General features: G+C 43.8%; 1 protein-coding gene and 1 long non-coding RNA gene across 5 annotated transcripts in view; one reads left to right on the forward strand and one right to left on the reverse strand.

The window, feature by feature from the left end:
• CTDSPL (CTD small phosphatase like) overlaps positions 1 to 20,937 on the reverse strand; it is a 109,459-nt gene that overhangs the window by 47,700 nt on the left and 40,822 nt on the right. The gene's annotated exons all lie outside the window — the stretch shown is intronic.
• LOC306647207 lies at positions 3,775 to 12,916 on the forward strand. The gene is made up of 2 exons (XR_013760054.1): positions 3,775 to 12,379; positions 12,411 to 12,916. It is a non-coding gene; the product is annotated as an uncharacterized lncRNA (long non-coding RNA).

Here is a 20,937-nt window from a genome sequence, read left to right on the forward strand (position 1 = left end):
AGATCTGAGGAGAGAAGCAGCAACACAATAGGTTTCAAAACCCCACTTTCAATAATGGAAAGAACATTTCCAATAGAACATAAATCAGGAAACAGCACATGAACAATACTACAGACTAAAGAACCTACCAGACACACACAGGACATTCCAACCAATACAGAACACATGTTCTTCTCGGACGCATGCAGAACATTCTCCAGGACACATCACGTGCTGTCACAAAACAAGCCGTCAAGAATTTAAGAATGAAATCACACCAAGTATCTTCTCAGACCATGGTGGAAGGAAACTAGTAATCCACAGCAAGGAAAAAACAAAACTTGGAAAATTCATAAATATGTGGAAATTAAATAACACATTCTTGACAACCAAGGAGTCAGAGAAAAAAAAAAAATCAAAAGGAGAACTGTAAAACATCTTAAAAGAGTAGCACAAGGCCACTGCATACCAAAAGTTATGGGATGCAGCAAAAGCAATACTAAGAGGGAAGTTTATAGTTGTAACTGCCTACGTCAAACTAGAAGATTTCAAATAAACAACCTAACTACATTTCAAGGAACAAGAAAAAGGACAAATTAAGCCCAAAGTTAGCAGAAGGAAGGATGTAATATAGCCTTAGGTGGCTGGTTCAATAACTGGCATCAAAATAAACATTAGAGTAGAAACAAATGAAACAGAGAAAACAGAAAAGGAAACAACGGGGGGGAAATCAACAAAACTGGGCTTTTTTGAAAAGATCATCAAAATTGAAAATGTTTATATAAACTAAACAGAGAGAGAGAGAGAGAGAGAGAGAGATTTTAACAAATAAAATCAGGAAAGAGGAGACATTAAAACGGATGCCACATAACCCCACAGGAACCAACTGCACACCAAGAAATTGGGCACTCTGCTTCCGTGTTGCCCCTGCTGGTGGAAATGCAGTCGTTAGCTATGTTCTGCTCTCTCTCTGGTCCAAAAATTGGGTGGAAACTGAAAAAAAGGAATAGCTGCCTCAAATATGTCTCAAGAATCTTCAATAAATCCTCCTCGAAGACTGACATCACCTAGGCCCCAAATAAAAGTAATTCTGTAACTGACGGTGTGTTTGATAGCACTGCCACGGGGTCCATGGTGGGGGCAAGAATGAAAAAGCTCGCAGTGGTCGTGCGAGGCCTGGAAACCTGCGACCTCCCCCTCCGAGCGGCTGCTCGGGTTCCCTGGCGTGGCTTGGGGCAAGGTCTCCGATTTGCTCCGCTGCTCAGCTCATTCGAGCTCTCCTGGTCTCAGCCCCCACTTGAGTGGTGCCTTTCAATCTCCCCTTGTCAGCCAGTTGGCCGTCTCCTCTGTAACTTTCCCATGGTCTCGCAGACCTTTCCCCGGCGACCACTGTCCCTCCTCTGGTCACCTCAAGTAGCAGGACTGTGAGTCCCACAGAGCAGGGGAGTCTTCCAACGCTTGTTTATCTAGGGTTTACTTGTGTCGGGCAGCGTTCTCAGTACTGGAGAGCAGAGCACGGTACAAACTTACACACATCCCTGTCCTCACCAAGCTCACAGGCCACTGAAGAGAGACGATACATACAAACGTGAAATGCCGAGTACGCTATGTGGTGCTAAGTACCTTGGATCAAAGTACAGCAGGGAAAAGGTCCTAGTATGTGTACGTGTGCTGTTTTACAGAGGGTGTTCAGGGAGGACCACGCTGACAAGTGACATCTCAGAAAAGGCCTCTGGAAGGAGGAGAGGGTGGGTTGTCTGGGGAAGGGTGACCCAGGCTGCAAGGAAGCCAATGCACATGCCCTGTGTGGGACTTTTGTGGTATGTTCAAGACCAGAGAGGGGGGGCTGATACGGCTGCTGCAGAATAACTGAGGGACAGTGAGAGCAGAAGAGGATGGTGGCAAAGGGACAGGTCAGGTAGGACCTTCAGGTCACTGAAAGAACTTGTCTTTTCTTCTAAGTGACATGAGATTGTTGTTGGAATAGTGCCATAAGGTAGCAGGTGTGGCTGATTAGGACCAAACTCAGGTCCTGTGCAGTCACCACCCCTGAGGAATGCTCCTAGCTTTCGGTAGAAGAGGACTGTCCCCCCTGCAAGAAATGTGCTTCACCCCATGGCATCCCCTCCGCATCTTCTCCGGTGCCACTCATGCTCCACTGGTCTCACACGCACTCCACCCAGCAGCCCTCTGTGACCTTCCCACCCTCACCTGTCAGCACCTTCTCTGTTCCCAGGACTGAGCACATCATTTGTGGAATTCAGCACAAAAGAAAATGTAGGGCTCCTTGTTCAAAAGACAGGGAGAGTTTCAGAACAGTAGCAGCAGAGTATTAAACCAAGGGTGGGACCCTCTGTGGGGCACACGTGACATGCCCAGAAAGCCAGCCCTGCTTGCTCCTCCACCGCTTGGGAAGGCAGATGAAGGCCAGGCCCTGTGTGTGCAGGCCCCGCTTCTTCCAACCAGCCCCAGCGGGAGACGGAGGCTAGCAGCTGCCATTGTCACTTTCTACAGAGGGCTGCAAGATCTGAGTGGAGGGAAAGGCCAAGTCCAGGAACCAACGCTGGGAGGGCCTGAGGACAAGGACCTGATGCTGAAAGGGAAATGTCTCCTAGGCGCCTCGTTTGTGCTGGGCATCGAGGGAAAAAGACATACAGCTGGTGCAAATATTCGGACTGGACGAACAAGGCATCCTTTGGGCTGGGCAGTCTCCCCAGGGAGATGGGACTGCAGCTGAGCCTGGAAGGATTATCAGCGGGGATAGGGAAGGACATAACGTGGGAAAAATGGAAAGTTACGGTGTGTTTAGGAGGCAATGAGGCGGCCAATTTGGCTAGTGGCAGAGAATATACACCCCAGGGAGATCACAGCGGGGAGGACCTGGGCCTGAAGGTGGCAATAGGGGGAGGTAGTCAGTGAATGCTTCTGGGAGGAACAGGGACAGGGTGAGAGCTGTACTCTTGGAAGACTTGTCTGGCAATGTCTGCGGGGCAGACGGTGGGCTCGGCTCCTCATCGGCTGCTGAGGGCAGGCAGCGGAAGCCTACCAAAATCACCCAGGCAGCAGCAGCGGGTCTGCACAGATGGGCAGACACAGAGGAGGTCTGGATGCACATTTCTAAGCAATAACAAGAAGGAAGAAAGCGACACATCTCGGAGACAAAGTTCTCCGGCAGGATGCCCCGAGCCACGTGCATCCCGCAGAATTTCTAATTTTAGAAACCAGACTGGAACTTGTCTGACCAAAATAAACCTGGCCCCAAATATTTACTTTTGTCATTATTTTCCAGTTGTAGAAGCAGGAAGATCAACATGAGCTGCAGGGCATTTCATATGTTACCCACCAGGATTATTTCGTGGGGTCTTCTCTTGTGCATCCTTGTTAGAAAAGCTGGCAATTACTGTTTTCCAGGTTCTCAAATATCAACCATCTCCGGACTCCACAAACCTCTCAATTTCCTTTTTCACATGGATAAACAAGTCTTCCAATCATGGGACAGTAACCAAAATGGACAAAAGAGCAAATGGCAGGCCTAGAGAATTTATTTTCATCATATAAACAGGACACCCAATACTCTTTTCTCTTTAGGCCAAATAATAGAAATAGCCTACTAAGAATATAATGAATTCTGAATTTTAAAAAAAAATTAAACTTTTTTTTAATACACATATTTTAGTTGTAGGTGGACACAATATCTTTATTTTATTTTTAATATCTATCTATCTATCTATCTATCTATCTATCTATCTATCTATCTATCTATCTATTTATTTATTTTTGGGTGCTGGGGATCGAACCCAGGGCCCTGTGCTTATAAGGCAAGCATTTTACCAACTGAGCTATCTCCCCAGCCCTCTTTATTTTATTTTTAAGTGGTGCTGAGGATCGAACCCAGGGCCTCACATGTGCTAGGTGAGTGCTCTACCACTGAGCCACAACTCCAGCCCCCATGAATTCTGAATTCTTAATGCAAGAATTTTAAGATGGGGCTGGGGAGATAGCTCAGTCGGTAGAGTGCTTGCCTTGTAAGCATAAGGCCCTGGGTTCGATCCCCAATAACACCAAAAAAAAAAGAATTTTAAGACAAAGAAAATCCCACTTTGGGGACTGAGGATATACCTCAGTGGTAAAGCACTTGCCTAGCATGCACTAGGCCCTGGGTTCAATTCCCAGCTTGGGAGTGGGGAGAATCTCACCTTGAAATAGTTTGAATGCTCTAAGACAAGAGGCCTATTGTCCTTGTTCCCAGTTTTGAAACACAGACTCTTCCCTGTAATGTTTTGTTTTAACAAGAGTAGAAGAGCTTATTCTGATTCAAATAGGCATTCTCTCTCCTGGATATACATAAATGTTTTCAAAGATGTTAATTTTGAAAATGTCATTGCATTGTATCTTTGTGTCCTTTCCTCCCTGCTATCACAGTTTTCTGACAGTGATTTAATATTATTTGAATATTTATTGCTTTGGTTTACAAGAATGCTGTTTTATTTTTTAAAATATACAAAGTATTCTAAGGAATATGTACAAAGCTTATATCAACTAGCTAACAGGTTAAAAATTTGGATGGAAACGTGCATTAAAACGTCACTGACAGCCTGCAGTTTTTATCTGTGTAATTTGGATTCCCATAAGAGTACGACTTCTTAAGAAATGTTATAAAGTCATCTGTTCCTTAAGCAGGACTTTTCTAGGAACGAATGCCTTTATAAATGGAAAAATATATTAACAAATGACCCCAAGAAACCTCTCTAGATAAAATTGCATAAACCACATATTTCAAAATAGATACTGCACATTGGGACTCAACATGGAATAAGAAGTACCACGTGATTCTTCCTACACAGAGCCCCACTCTGCCAAGGAGATCAGATATTTTAAGAACACACTTGAACTATCAGTTGGGATGGCAGTTCTCTGGAAGTCTTCAAAGCATTTTCAGGGTTTTCCAAAAGAAGAGCTCAAGATCCCTCTCTCCAGCTGACAATGTCAATGTCACTCCAAGAACGTGAGTGTGGATGCCGCCTCAGCTTTTCCTCCTGCATCCCCAGCAGCCAGTCACCAGGCCCAGGCTCCACTGCCAGTCTGCTCTACGGAGTCCTGGCCCACACTGCAGTCCTTCCCTCCCTGGGATCTTTTCAACAGTCTGACTGTAGGTCTCCCCTCCTCTTCCAAAGTGATGTTTTCTGAAAAGCAGATGTGGCTGGCTTCCTTTCCTGCTTTCAGCCCCTTGGAGGCTCTACATGGTTTGAACTGGGCTGTCGTCATGTGACAATACAGGGTGGGAAAGGAAGCTGTGTGACCTCACCCTTTTCTGTACATGGTGGCCATGCTGTCCTGGCCTGTCAAATATCTACAGGCTTGACTATCCCTGCCAGGCCTGTGAGCCCAGGCGGAGTCGGCTGAAGCCTTGAAGGCGGTCCTCACAGAGAAACACATACTTAGCACTGCAGGCTGAGCAGGCTGTGTTCACAAGCCTTGCTTGCCAACCACTTGTTTGCAACCTGGAATGCTATTTCCCATAAACACCATGTGATAAAGAGTAATGAGGTGCCATGCTGGCCCAGAAGAGCTGATTAACTCGTAAGTCAACAGAACCATATTTGCAAGGAGAAAGAATGGCAACCTCTTCAGTAAAGACTTGTTCAGCAACTGCTGCAAGAAAACCTTGTTAATAAAATAACACTCATCTTTCCACCATGGACAAAGGACAGAGCATCACCCCATGAGGTGGAGCAGGTAGAGTTCCTGGCCATTCACCTTCCCTTAAGGAATCTTACTATCACTGTTGTCTCTGCTTCCAGGGCCTCAGGGCACTGTTTTCCTGACTACTCAAGCCAGGCTGGGGACAGGGCCTGCAGGATCCACGGCACTGCAAACCTTCTGGTGAAGGAAGCATCCAGAAATCAAACTGAGAGAGTAACTTATAGGGGCTGCTATAGACCCCAACTACCTCTCCTCCCCCAAGCAGAAGCCTTCATTCCCATGACAAAGTCCGCAAGCACATGTGACTCCATGGAGGCAAGGGCCAAGACAACTGAACCCAGAGAAAGCAAACAGTTTGTGTCCTTGTCTCAGGATGACCGACAGTGGTAACAACCTCTTCCCTATAGGAGGTCTGCCCCTTACTAAAGGGGTGAGGACTCGCAGAGCTTAAAAAGTCACAAAAGGCCAATATCAGCACACAGAAGCTGCTCAACTGAGTGTGTATAAGCAGGGGTGGGTGGGGCTGGGGTTTCTCACAGCCACTATGTGCCAGGTGCTGACCTAGGCGCTGAGAGATGGAAAACAGTGAAGGAAGGCAACGTTCCTGTCTTCAGGGAACTCCCAAAATAGTGGGAGGAGACTGACACACATCCAAGGACCTAGGTGGCCTCGAACTTGAGGGTGTTAATGATGATGTGGGTTGAACAAGTCGGACAGTGAGGCACTGGCCCTCTGCTGTGAAGGTCACCAAGCCCAGCCAGAGGCACCCCTCCTCAAACAGGACTGGGGAAAGAAACTGGACAGCGTGTACTGTCCAACACCATTTTCTTTAGGCAAGTCACTGAGTCAGTCAGAGGCTAACCTGTTATCTGGTGGGGAAAAGGCCCTGGGCTGCCCACCTCCAGAAGATGGAAGATAATGGTAAGACAATGGGTAAGAAAGTCCTAGGACAGCTGAAATGGGCAAGGGTGGAGGAGGATGGTAGCTTGCTCTCCCTGCCCCATGCCATCCTGAGGTACTGGCTTGCTGAGGCTCACGCAGGCCTGGAGCCAACAGTTCAACACCATGGCCGGCACACAGGATTCAGCATGACCAGACTCTGGCCCTTGAGGCTGAGGAAGTGTCCAGGGAGGTAGGTCTCACAGGTGGTTTGGAGGCAGGGAAGAACTGTGTTATTAGAGCATCTTATACTTAAGTGAACTAATCAGACTAAACCATTTGTTTGCCTCACTTCATACAGTCAATGGAATGCACTCACCTTAAATCCCCTAGACTTACTGAAAGTTCTACAGTAAAGGGGTCAAAGTGCATGTACCATCTTAAACTAGATGCTATACTTCCCTAACAGAAGGTCATCTTTTGAAAATCCTCCTCTTTAAGATGATGTTTCCAAGTTGAAAATGCCCTGAGTAACTGGCTCTTCACCATCCACAGCCCAGGTGGGAAAGAGCGAGGGACTCCCACGTACCTCTGCAGGGCACCTGGCAGGAGTCTCCATCCAGCCCCCTCCTGGTATAAAACCATTAGGGCAGATGTTGCACAGCCTGGAAATATGGTTGGTTGGAGTAGAGGCAGACCTACAGAACAACCCCAAGCTGCCAATGAAAAGGAGGAGAACAGTTTCCCTTTTAAGCAGCTGTAGCAGCTCAGACTCTTGCTTCCCGCCCCAGGCAAGCCAGCTGTGGAAAGAGCTGTACCCACAGTGCTCAGCCTCACCAAGACTTGATGCACACCACAGAACAGTCCATCTGCTGGAAGGAAGATCTGGAGACCAATGGCAACAGGCCAACTCGGTCCCCAAGACAGTGTACCCTAGCATGGCCTCAAAGAGTTCAAGCAGACATCATGAATCCTTCTTTCATCTACAAATTTTTCCTTTGAACAGTTTCAGGAGAACAATTCTCTCTGTCAGATGGTAGGCTGAGTAACACTTCCTCCAAAAGACAGCCACATCCTGATCCCCGGAACCTGTGAACACGTGTTGCTGTCTATGGCAAACAGAACTTGGAGATTTGGATAAGGATTCTGAGATGGGGAGATTATTCTGGATTACCCAGGTGGGCCCTAAATGTAATCACAAGGGTTCTTGTAAGATGGAACCAAGGTCAAAAAAGGAAGTAGGAGATATGAGATGGAAGTGAAAGGGTGAAGTGATGGGAAGAAGGCCAGGAGCCAAAGAATGCAGGCAGCCTCCAGACCTGAGAAAGGTAAGGAAATAGATTCTTCCTGGAGCCTCCAGAAAGAGCCCCCCTGTCCCTACCTCAGTTTTAACTCAGTGAGACTGCTTTGACTTCAACCTCTAGAACTGTTAGAAAAATATTGGCTGTTTTAAGCCACTGAGTATATATATGGTGGTCCTTTCCAATAGACGGAGGAAATATAAGCCCCAGCAAGAGAGAGAAGACTCACCTGCAGGGCTTCCATAACTTCCAGTCTTCTTAAATTAGCTCTCTGGACCCCCAACTGCTCCAGTTAGCTCCCCTCTCCCACTGAGCTGTGGGCATCTGGTTCATGGATACAAACCAAACTTCCTTCTCTGTCTCCCCCAGGACCCTGCCAAGCACTGTTTCTGGAACCCAAGAGAGACCCCGGAAACAGAGACTCCATTCTCCTGAGGAAGGGGAGCCCTGGCCCCCTTTCCCATTCCACCCTGCTGATCCTTCTTCAGCTACAGGCTCTGACCTGCTAATGAATCAATTCTCTAGCTCTTGGAATCACCGCCTCCTGCCAATTCCTCAACTTCTCTAGGACCTAGCTTTGGATTAGAAACATACAGTCTCCTTAAATAATCTGTCCCGGAAACGGCTCCAATCACCTGCCCCACCTAGTTCCTATTCTGGTTTCTATCTCACACTTGACTTTTAAATAAAGATGGAGGTGAAAATATATTCAGAGAATCTATTCTGTCATATTGTGTTAATTATCAGCTTGAGGCAAAATTCTAATACTGTTTTCCCAGAGAAGAGAAAGCTTAAATTCGGTGTTGGGGAAACTGTTCTGTAAGTCTAGAAGCGAGGGCTTCCATCTCAGAGAAGCCCCTGGGAAACGAGGTCCCTCTGCTCACAGGATCCCTAAAGGCCGTTTCCCAAGGGAATCTACAGCAAAGTGTCTGCTATAGGAAAGAAGTTTTCAAACTTTAAATATAATCTTTTTTAATGATAAGTAATCCCATTACCACTAGAAATTCTAGTACATTTGAAGGCCTCTGCTACTCCCTAGAATGTTCCTTACTGTTCTGTTCTTATCATCCTGGGGGGCCCAACTCCCTGGGTAAAGCAGGAACTCCCTTGGGGCAGAGAAGGGTGTTTGCTTCACTAACTGACCTAACCACCAACAGAGAACCCAGATCACAGACAGTTCTTAATGTTTATTGGTGAATGAACTGATTTGTTTCCAAGTTCCAGCCACTGTCCTTTATTTAGGCATATATTAAATGCAAACAAACAAAAAACAAACCCCACAGGGTATGGTGGTACACACCTGTAATACTACCCAATACCGACTAAGGAGGCTGAGGTAGGGACATCACAAGTTCAAGGCCAACCTGGGCAACTACCTAAGACCCTATCTCGAAATAAAATAAAATAAATAAAGGAGCTGGGCTCAGAGGCAAAACACTTGCCAAGCATGAGTTAGGCCCTGGGTTTATTCCTAGTACCTCAAAACCCAAAAACTCCACCACAAGCAAAGAATACAATTGCTTAGAGTCACTGTTAAGGCAGTGCAAGGCAGTTTCAAGAGAACCACTGAGAGAGCTGACTGATATGAAAACAATGTGACTGGCTGGATAGAATGAAAGGGGAGTATCTCTGATAATGTCAGTCCTGATGACAATCCTAATGACAGATAACATTTGTAGGCTCCAGGAAATACACTAAATGCAAGAAGACTTGGAAATACCTCACATGAGGCCATAAGGATCCCAGCTATCTGGAGCAGATGGAGGGTCTTACAAAGCTGTCAAAGGACTTGACTGATGGCAATGGGGGCAAGCTGGACCAGTGCAGGGGGGATCCAACAAATTATGCTTTGAGGCATTTCCTGATGCCAGGTGGATTTTTGAGTTCCTTAATAAAGCACAGAGAAACGAAGCGAGCTGCCCAGTATCAGAGCTGGTTAGAGGCAGAGAGGAGACTAACTTGGATCCGGGTACTAAAGTATTTCTTTACTCAACTCGCAACAATTCATGTAACTGAGTAAGTAGCATCTGTTCCCCCTGGAGCACTGCTCTGTACACGTCTGAGATCCTCTCTGACTCTGCATCTGCTCCCCTTCTCTCCTCAATTACCACCCCCAGGCCTCCCTTGATCCCCGACCTGTTCTTACCTTTTAAGAACCAGTGCTATGAAACTCGGAACTTTCTCCCTGAAAACCCCATGCCATGCTTCTCTTGCCTTGTTCCTACAATGCCCTTGGGCCCTTGGCCTCATCCAGCTCTTTTCTTGAATATCTGCTGTCAAACACAACAGCAATGAATTTTAAACTTTACTCATTCATTTATTATTCAACACTATATCCCCAGTGCCTGGATGCTTAAATTATGGTTGAATGAATTAAAGAAAGGAGGCTTCATTGCTTACAGTTTGTCTCTGGCTGAGGGTAGAAACTGCCTTTACACCCCTCTGAAAGTTCTAAATAAAAATTTGATAACCGAGTGACACTGTGTACTAAATGGAAACATTTAATAGTAAAACTATGTCAGTACATTGTGGTCTGGCCTTTGCTGGTAAGGCTACATTTTCAATTTAGATGATATCAACTTTATAAGGTCTAAATTTATTCATCTATATTGGGCTATAATTTAGAACATCATATCAGCAGATAATTTTCCAAGTAATTACAATGAAAACGTCTCTAACAGGTTAGGGCAAAAGATGTGCCATAAATATTAAACAGGATATACAAATACTTTCTTACTTTTCATTTGTATATAAACCAGAGGAAAATCCACTTTATATTTAGAAGGTTGTTCATACCGTCTGAGTTCTAACTTAAAAGCGAAAATATTGTGGTGTCTCAGTGGAACAGAAAGAAGCCAGACACCCAGGTGCTATACAGACTTTGCCAGCCCTCATGGCACGCAGAGTATAGAAGCCTCCTCTCTGAGCCTGTTTCTCTCTCTTTTCTGGTACTGAGGAGTGAATCCAAGGGTGCTCTACAACTTATTCCCAGTCTTTTTTATTTTGAGACAGTGTCTCACTAAGTTGCCCGGGCTTGCCTTGAACAATCCTCCTGCCTTGGCTCCTAAATCACGGAGATTACAGGCATGTGCCACTGTACCTGGCTGTTTCTGTAACTCTGTTCCCACCCAGCATCCCCTTCCCTCTTGCCTCCCTGCCAGACTATTTCTGCAGAATAATTAAGGTGGTCCATGGGAAAGTACTTTGTATACTAAGAAGTACTGTATTAGTTTCCTAGGTCTGCCACAGCAAAGAACCATAAGATGGGTGGCTGAAATTTGCTGGCAGTTCTAAAGGATGTAAGTCTCAATCAAGCTGTTGGTAGGGCCAGGCCTCTTCCTTGACTCTCCTAACCTCTGGTATTTGTCTGCAATCCTTGCCTTCCTGGGCTTACCAGCACACTCTAATCTCATCACTGCAGGGCCATTTTCTCTCCTGTGCATCTCTGTCTCTGTGCCTCTTCTTTTTGTAAGGATTCAAAAATCACCTGGGATTAAGGGCCCACCCTACTCCCAAAAGACCCTAACCACCTACATCTGCAATAAACCTACTTTCAGTTAAGGTCACTTTTTGAAGAGCTGGAGGTTAGGACTTCTACATATCATCTTGGAGGACACAGTTCAATCCACAACTTTTATGAATAAAAGCACCATATTTAAAACCCACTGAGAAAACATTAGCCAAGGTAATTCAGACTAATCTTTCTACCGAGAAGGAGAACAACTGGAAAAAAAAAATGTAAAACTTTGCTTGAAGTTATGAGGAATTAGCAGGTAGTAAGGAATAATGGGGTCAAGATTGAGGAGAAGAGAGAAATCCAGAGGCATGAGTCTGGTATTTGGAGATGCTGTTCCCACGGGAATGCAATGCCTGACACTTTTAGAAGAAATGGCTTAGTCTAAGAAGCTAAGCAGCATTTCAAATAAGTTTGTGAAGTCCCGTTCCCAAGGTACTATGCCCTAAGCAGACTGGTTTTCACAGGTACAGAAGCACCCTCAGTCCCTAGATTGGAAGGCTAGGTTATAGCCATACCAGCTTACTGGTGCCCCAAATGCCTATCAGAAGAAAGCATAAATTCTCCCTAAAGAAGACCTCAGGTTACTTCTATAAATTGTCACCTATGATACCTGGCACTTAATCAAAAATTAATAAATATAAGAGGGTATGAGACAATACAAATGTATTCCAAGTAAACCAATAGGCAATAAAAACAGCTCAGGAGGGCTACAAATAAATGTTGAGCAGATGCTGAATTAAAGAAAAAAAGTTTGAAGAGGTAAAAAATAAAATTGAAAAGTTTCTAAGTTTCTCAGGCATCCACAGTCAGAACAAAACAAAAAGAACATGTAACAATTCTAAAGTTTAAAAAACTAAGATTAAGAATTTGATAAGTTTAGCCAAGCATGATGGCTATAATCCTATAATCCAAGCAGTTTGGGAGGCTGAGGCCTTAAGTAATCCAGTGAGATCCCTGTCCCTAAATAAAATATAAAAAAAGGGGCTAGGGATGTGGCTCAGTGGTTAAGCACGCGTGGGTTCAGTTCCCAGTACCCCCAAAAAAAAAAAAAATTCAATAGGTTTAATAGCAGTTTAAATACAACCACAAGAGCAAATTAGTAAGCTAAATGAATGATAGAACTAAAGAAAATATATGGTTTGAAACTCAGAGAGACAGAAGGATAGAAAATAAAGATGAGAGGGTTAGAGATACACGGTTGCAGTGAGAGGGACTAACAGACATGTAATTACAGTCAAAGGAGAGAAGAGAGACAACTGGCAGAAAAAATAGCAGCCGAGAATGTTTAAAAACTGAATAACACCACCAAGCACAGATTTAAGATCTTCAGTGGATAAACCCCAAACAGGATAAATAGAAATAAAAGTAAATCTACGCATATCACAGCAAACTGCTTAGAAATGAAGACAAAAAGAAAATCTTAAAAGAAGTGTGTGTATATGGGAAGGGATTCAGATAATTATTACAAAATGAACAACAAGATTGACACTTGATTTCCTAATGAAAAAACTAAATGGTAGATGGTGCTGAAATATCATCAAAATAGAAAATATCCAAACATTTAAAGAGTGAATAGTATCAATAATAAACACTTTAGAAATAACGAATTTTATACAAACTCTTTCAGAAAACAAAATAGAAGCTACTTCCCAACTCATTTTCTGACCTAAAGCTATGATCTAAAAACATGGCAAGGATATTGCACAAAAGTAAAATTATGATAAAAAATCCTTTTCATGATCAAAATCCTACATATTAGGAAACTGAATCCAGGAATATACAAAAATGATAATATACCATTAACAAATTGGTTTTGTTACAGGAATGGAACAAAACAGAATAAGTGGGGGGGGGAATCAAACGATCATATTCATAGATTCAGGGAAAATATTTGATGAAATTCAACATCCATTTGTAACTTCTTGCAAAGTAGGACTAGATAGGAGCTTCCTGAATCTGATAAATGGTATTTATAAATAACTACTACACTCATCATACTTGGTGAAATAGTGAAGGCTTCCTGCTGAGATCAAGGGCAAGACAAGGAAGCCTTGCCTGCATTCAACAGCAAGCTGGAGAAAAAGAGGTATAAAAGAGTCGAGGCAACCCCACATTCACAGATGCTATCATATTGCACATTGAAAATCTGAAAGAATTTTCACATAAATTTCTAGAATCAACAATTAGTTGGGAGCTATGAGGTTAGTTTGAAAATATGATAAACATTTAGAAAAGGAAAACATTTTAAAATTGTAATGCACACGAACATCAAAATATAAAATATGTAGAACGGAAGCAAAAGATATGCAATACCTCTTACACAGAAAAGTTTTAAATGTTATTTGAAGAAGTTTTAAAAGTCTATAAACAAATGAAAGGACATGCTATGTTCACGAATTGGAAGATTCAATATTATAAAGATATCAATTCTCCCCCCAAACTGGTCTACAGTTTCCATATAATCTCAATGAAAACCATAACAATTTTTGTTTGTTCATTTTCTGGAAACTGGGGCGGACAAGTTGATTTTAAAATGTATGTGGAAATAAATGCAAAGGACCAATAACAGACTTAATCCAGTGTCTAATAAAACTCACCACAGAACCACAGTAATTACAACAATGTTGTTTTGGCAAAAGAACTGACAAACAGAGCAACAGAATGAACAGAAAGCCCAGAAACTGACTCTGGTACAGAGATGTTCGCTGCTGGATTCCTGAAGCAAAAACTCAACTCTCTGTGAAATCCCAGGCAGGGTTCTTCCCTTTTCTGAAAGTTGGTTTCTCCATCTCTACTGTGAGGCACTTGGACTAGCTCACCATAATTCTGATTTGAAATCAGAATTAAACAGATTAATAAACATTTCCAGATTGCAAAGTCTCCCCATTTCTCACTTGTACCTCAAAGCAAGACAGTCTCCTAGGAAATCAAGCAATGTTCTCTATTTTCCAGGAAAAAAGAAAAGCAGGAATTTTGACCCTGTGTCCTGCCATGTACAAATCTTACTTAGTCCAAAATATCCCATGTAGCCTGAGTCTAGAGGGCACACCCACTGAGACTTGCCTTGGTTGTCCATTTGGAAGGCATAGGAGGCAGAGTTGAATCAGGTAGCCCTAGGTTTTAAAATACTGTTTTTAATTTACACAGTTAGCACATTTCTAACCAAACTACATGATCTCTCTAAGCCTCAGTTTCCTTATCTGTAAGAGGAAAGTCATTGTGAAGATTAAATGGAATAATGCTTATAAGGCACTTAGGAGAGTATCAAGTACCTAGTAATTATTTAATACCTGGAAGCCATTATGGATACCATCCCAGGCTATGATGATGAGGAAGACAGGATAATGGGAATAATGAACTAGACTTGTCAGGATTTATCACATAGTGACTTACGTGTGGTTGATGCTCAATAAATATTTATGGAATGGAAAGTGGTCAACTCCCCATGCTCTCACTGGGAGTCAAGGTCCCATTGCTTCACAGTATTAGATTTCCTTCAAAATGATAACTGGACCCCAAATACATATTTTACTCTCCATTATTACTAAAGACAGAGATTACTCCCGTGTCCCTGGCACTGTGCGCGTGCGCGCGCACACACACACACACACACACACACACCCTGGCCTTGCTAACATCCTTTCTCTCCCTTCCCACCTGTCTCTTGTGGTCATGTGTAGATAGGTTAAGCCCTGGTTGGTTTGCTGAGCCTGTCCCTTACCCAGGGACTCCTTAACTCAAAACTGCCTATGAAGACATGATCTCAAAACCAACAAGAGGCTTGATACTACAAAGTCTATTCCAGTCCTTGTGCAATAGGTCTAAAACCACCTGCATGGAATAAAGATGGTGGCCAGGGATGACTGTAGGAAGGAGCTGGCCTCCTCCCTTTCAGCAAGAGAGATACACCACTCAATCACTCCCTAGTGGGACAGTGGAATAATCACCTCTGGATCCCATCATGAGGGCTGCTGAAGGAGGTTAGGACTCCCCACTGCCTCCGAAGACACCATAAATCAAGATGCTTTGAAGTCACAGATGAATATGCTAAACTATAATCAACTGAAGAGGTTTTCCTGTACAGTTTTTAGCTTGTAAGCACATCAGAATCCTGCTCCTCCCTCCCTCTGTAGAGAGGGTCACACCCTCCACGCAGGTGTTGGGTTGCCTCCTGATTCTTGGTGCTACTCCTCTTCTTGCCCATCCAGGTAAGAGTCCTGAAACCTGTCTTAGAAACTCCTTACAATGTAAAGCAAAGCAAACCAAACAAACATTTTTTTCTCCAACAAATCTGTTATTTGCCTACAGGTCTTCCTGTTGGGTGGGATCAGGAATGGCTAATGTGCACGCTGGAGACAGTCTTCCATCATTCCCTTATCCCTCAGTCTTCCAAGTTCAAGCAAAAGAGTGGCTTTACTTCACCAAGGTTCTTCCCTCCCAGATCTTGCTAGCCCTGCTCTGAATCCTCTCCCTGTTCTCAGAGTAACAAAAGGGAAGTCATCCCTCGGCAGTTTCAACTTAGTTCTTAAGTTCCAAATGCTTGCAAACTGTTAGTTGTGATCTTCTTCAGTCTGTAAAACCTACAGAATACTATCCTTTAATGCACTATTCAGTCACCTTGGCCAACTGCACTGTGCAGAAGTGAACACAGCAGCCACTGTAACTGCATCCAGGGCTCACCCTCACCCCTGCTTTGATTTCCTGAGCACAGAGGCAAACCCAATCAATCTTCTGTGAGAAAGAGTTCTGAAGGAAGCGAGGGCAGGAAGTGATTTCAATGACGGTGCCTGCTCGCTCTAAGCTCTGCATCTCCACTAGCATCCTTGAAAGATACGGGACAACCATTTCATCCAGCAAACACATTCAGTCATGAACTAGGGGCACAACCTGATTTGCCATAGCAGGGCAGGAGCCTCAACTCTGGGACCAGTCAGTTCTTGAGAAGAACTGCAACCCATCCTATGTCACCGTCTCACTCCCCCAGACAGCAAGAACCACATTCACATGTGGTGAGCTCACACCTTGCGCCCTCACCCCTGGACCCCGCCCTGTGGAATGGAGTAAGTCAGCCTCTGTGTGCTTCCCTGGGACAAAGGGACATTTATTTTGCCAGCAAGCCAACTTTCCCCCTAAATTTAAAAAACTAAAGCAGATAGAAATATTGTATATTTTACGACTAACTTTTAAGAAATTCATCTGATATGTGCTTGCAGATTCATCAATAATTGTCTACTTCTCATGAGCTGAGAATTTCGTCCAATTATCTTTAAAATGAATTTCCAGATCTCTGACCAAAAGGATGCAGGTTAGCCTCTGAAAGCCAGGGATTCAACTGGAGTTTATCAAGTAAAATCTTTGGAGTGTATGCTAATCATTGTGTGGTTGGTTACTATGAGGCTCAAAACTCTGTTAATACTTTACTCATGCCATCTTGTTTAATCCAGGTAATAACCCTGTGAGGTAGTTACTATTATTCTCCCCATTTTACAGATGACAAAAACGAAGCATAAAATGTTTAAGTCACTAGCTAATAAAAGTGGTGGGGGCGGGATGTGAACCCAGGCAGTCGGTGCCCCCTTCTTAACCACTCTTGCAAGAACATGAAGAAACAGGAATGACTAATACATTGACTTTGTGGGAAATTAAAGTTTAATGTTTAATCAGCGTTATGTTTAAATACCATTAGTGTTAATTCATGGGCACCACTAATTTTGAATTGCAAGCAATGGCGATGTGCTGTTCCTTCACTCCCTCCCCATATGCGTGACCTGTCGTCATGGCTCTGCTCAAGGTCACAGAGCCCCGTGACTGCACAGTCCCTGGTGAAAAGGGTCATACTTTTTCTCGCTGCGGGAGGATTAGGGAACGGAGGCTACCCATGCAGGACTGTGTCTCTCCCTCCTGCTGCCGATTAAAAGAACACCACCACACCAGGAAAAACAGGAAGCTGGTTTCCAGATAGGCCCGAACAACAACTCCACTGTTCGAAGTTACTGGCAAGAGGCACAGTCACTGCCTGTCCCTGGGCCTCCTGCCTGGAAGGAAATGGTCAGCCTCAGGGCAGCGCTGGGCAGGCCACAGGCAGGAGGGGTGAGTGCTGTCGCCTGCTTCTTCTATCCAGCTGCTAAGCCACCCTGCTTAGCCCAAGGCTCCAGAAGGCAAGGAGCCGCCAGGTTACTGGGAACCCACTATGTCAGTGTCTGCTCATAGTCCCAGCCCCACACCTGGATGTTGGGTATCTTAATTTCCATAGTACGAATGCAGACAGCAAGGCTCAGAACAACTGAGTGATATGCTCGGCTAGGACATCATAGCAACAGGGAGTAGAACCTGGCTATGTCTATCTCCAAAGCCCCTAATTTGATGCAGATTTCATTATGCCGTACTGTAAATTTTCTTTCTTGAATTTAGCCAAAAGGGTATCTTGATTTTTTATTAGCTAAAAGAATAGAGACTCCTATGAATTGGTATCAGTTTCATTATAAAGAAAAACTCAAGGTAAATTTTCAAAAATTCTTAAAGGGCAAATAAAACAGTTGTAGTAGTTATGACAAAGACGAACTATCACTACTGGATAAAATCTACATATAAATTGCAAAGAAAACCCCAAGACCACTCCCAATAGTAATCTAAACAGAAATACTAATCTCTAACAAATATGGAAAAATTTTCAACTTCATTATTAATCGAAGAAATGCAAAAATAAATCTCACTCATATGTAGCGTCTACAGATGATGATCTCACGGTAAGTTGAGAGTAGAACGGAGGCTGCCGGAGGCTGGGGAGAGTGGGAAATGTGCAGGGATAGGAAAAGAGGATCAGCGGGTACTAAGTGACAGACAGACAGCAGTAAGAAGTTTTGGTGTGCTAACACAGCAGGGTGACTACAGATAACAGTGTACTGTACATTCCAGAAGCTAGAAGGATTTTGAAAGTTTTCACCACAAAAAAAAAAAAAAAAAATGGATGAACATTTGAGAAGTTTAATCTGACATAAACATTATACAAGGTATACACATACTGAAACATAAAATGGCTTCCCATTAAGATGTACAATTTTTATGTTTATATATTAAAGATAAATTAAAAAAAAATTAAAAACCCCAAAGAAGTGCAAAAATACTATTAACATCTGTTAGCTACTATAATGACGAGAACCTACAGAATTCAACACAGATACAAGAGTAGACTGCTAGTGGAAGTTTAAATTGCTACCATTCTTTTGGGAAGCAATTTAGTAATCTGTACCAAGAGTCAGAGATGCTTTTGTCTATTTCTTTACCCAGTAGCTCCATTTCCTGAGTATCCTGGGGGATTAATTTAAAATATGAAGAAGCTGTATGCAGCATGGGGATCTTCCTCTCTGCATTACTTATCCTACAAGTAGGATAAGCAGAAAGCAGTCTAAATGTCACACAGAGGGAGAATGGCTAATAAATGTGGGTATATTACTCACACATTAAAAATGATGGTGGTGGAGTCTACATAGCAAAACAAACAAAAAGGCAGTTCACTGCAACATTAGGAAATAATAATTGGGATAAAGGTTAGAAATGCGGTTTGTGTAAGGTGTGATGCAGTGTAGATGTATGATTTATTTTAAAAAATTACACATGACAAGAAACTAGAAAGAAACACACAAAGGAGAGAAAAGAGGGTATATCATTCCACACATTTTATGCAGTCTCTTCTTGTAGCTTTACATGTATTTGCCATCGCTTCCACTTTTATCAGGCATTTTTTTAACAAAAGAGAACCGCATTTGGAATAGTCTCTGCTGTGATGGACATTTGCCCGCCTGGCGGGTGCTCCCAGGTGGTGAGCTTCCAGAAGCAGGCCTGAAGGGCGGCTCACAGCATCCCTTCTTTCATGCGGTTCCTAGGCAGCGTTTGTGCTGTGTTTGTGTTCCCACCCTACAAAGGGTACTTTTGTTCCATTAACCACTTGTGGTTTAGCTGCTACTCTAAGGGTTATGGGGACGACCATGCAAACCAAACAGTAGGAGCTTTCAGGTTTCTTAAGAAAAACCCGAGGACTTTCTATGTGTTTGGTTTGCACCTCAGGAACAGAGGCTGCATTTACCATGGTTCCTGGCACATCACTGACGCTATCTAGGCAGAAGCCCTCTGTGTATATATGCTTTCATTTCCTTTTATCCCTACAGCCTGCCTCCATCCCCTCAATCCATGGGCAACTTGATAATGTGCTTAGAGTGAATCTTCATTTCTGTGCATTGTATTTTTATGAGCACCTATTTTTAACTCATGAAAATAATAGTTTGTGCATCTCATTCTTACTTCTTCCATGAAGCACTGTTTTCATTTACCCACACTGCCACATGCATAGTTCCTAATGTCTGTGTAATAAATATCCTGTGGTGGGTATCCTTCATGGCCTCTCTGGCCACGTCCTCTCCAGATCTGGCTGTCGCTCTGTGGTTTTCTCCTCTAGCATTTCTACTTACCCTACACACGACACCCGTGCCCTATTTGCATAAGGCCTAACACAATCCTAACAGTATCAAGTGATGAGGACTGAAGTTCCTAAATTTTTTAAAAGAGAAAATTGCATGTGACAGGTAATTTTCAAAAATGTCTTTTTCTTTGTGTCAGGAAGTCTCTGTGCTAACTTGAATAATTAAGAATATATCAATAAAAAATCATTGGTTTCCTCCATCCTGCCTTAGACCTACTTTGAAGCAGCTGCTTTCAGAAACGCCACGAATGGTCACCTAAGACCCTCAAGGTCAGAATCTAAATTCCAGAGATGTCAGAAAGCCCTCACTGCTGCTCCATGTCAGGATTTTGTAATCTGATCTCTCTGAGGTCATCCTTTGATCCTAAAATTGACACTGTGGGAGCTATGTATGTCTCAGCAATGCACACATCAGGGAAGAGGAGAGGAGGCAGGTTTTTAGCAGGGGTATGAGCAGGGGTAATGGCTTCACTTGGCCAAATGCCCTGTCTGTGACCCCTACCACAGTATGGATGCTTATGACTAAAACACTCTTCAATTTGCATTACACAAAGCAGGGCCACACAGGCTTCATATTAACAAAGTGGTTACACATCTTCATTTAAAACTCACAGCCCCGGGTGGGTATTACCCACACAGGGTTAGGAGGGAAGAAGGTAAGGCTCAGAGGGTGAAGTCACAAGGGCAAAAGGGGGGTGGGAGTGACAACAGTCCAGCCTCAGTCGGTGTGATGGTCCCTGCCCTCTCCCCTCATGCAGTGGACAGTACTCCAGTGCATTCTTTGGAAATCGGGTTCTACCAGTATGTGCCGACCAGGGCACCAGAGACTCCTGTCCTAGGGCCTCTTGCTCTGGAGATCACATTTCTACCAGGTCCCCCTGCCCACCCCAGGATCTTGGTGAACCATCAGGGAGGCACAGATGAAAAATGGGAGCCCCAGAGGGCCGGCTCCTCTGCGTGCAGTCAACTCTTTTCAGAACTGGAAAAGATCTGAGGAACCTTATCCACCAGGGTTCTGGCAGGAAACAGATGGCACTCCCCAAATGGGTAATTTGAGAAGAGTTTAATAAGGGGACCATTTA

The sequence above is a fragment of the Sciurus vulgaris genome (assembly GCF_902686455.1).
Source record: "Sciurus vulgaris genome assembly, chromosome: 16".
NCBI lineage: Eukaryota > Metazoa > Chordata > Mammalia > Rodentia > Sciuridae > Sciurus > Sciurus vulgaris.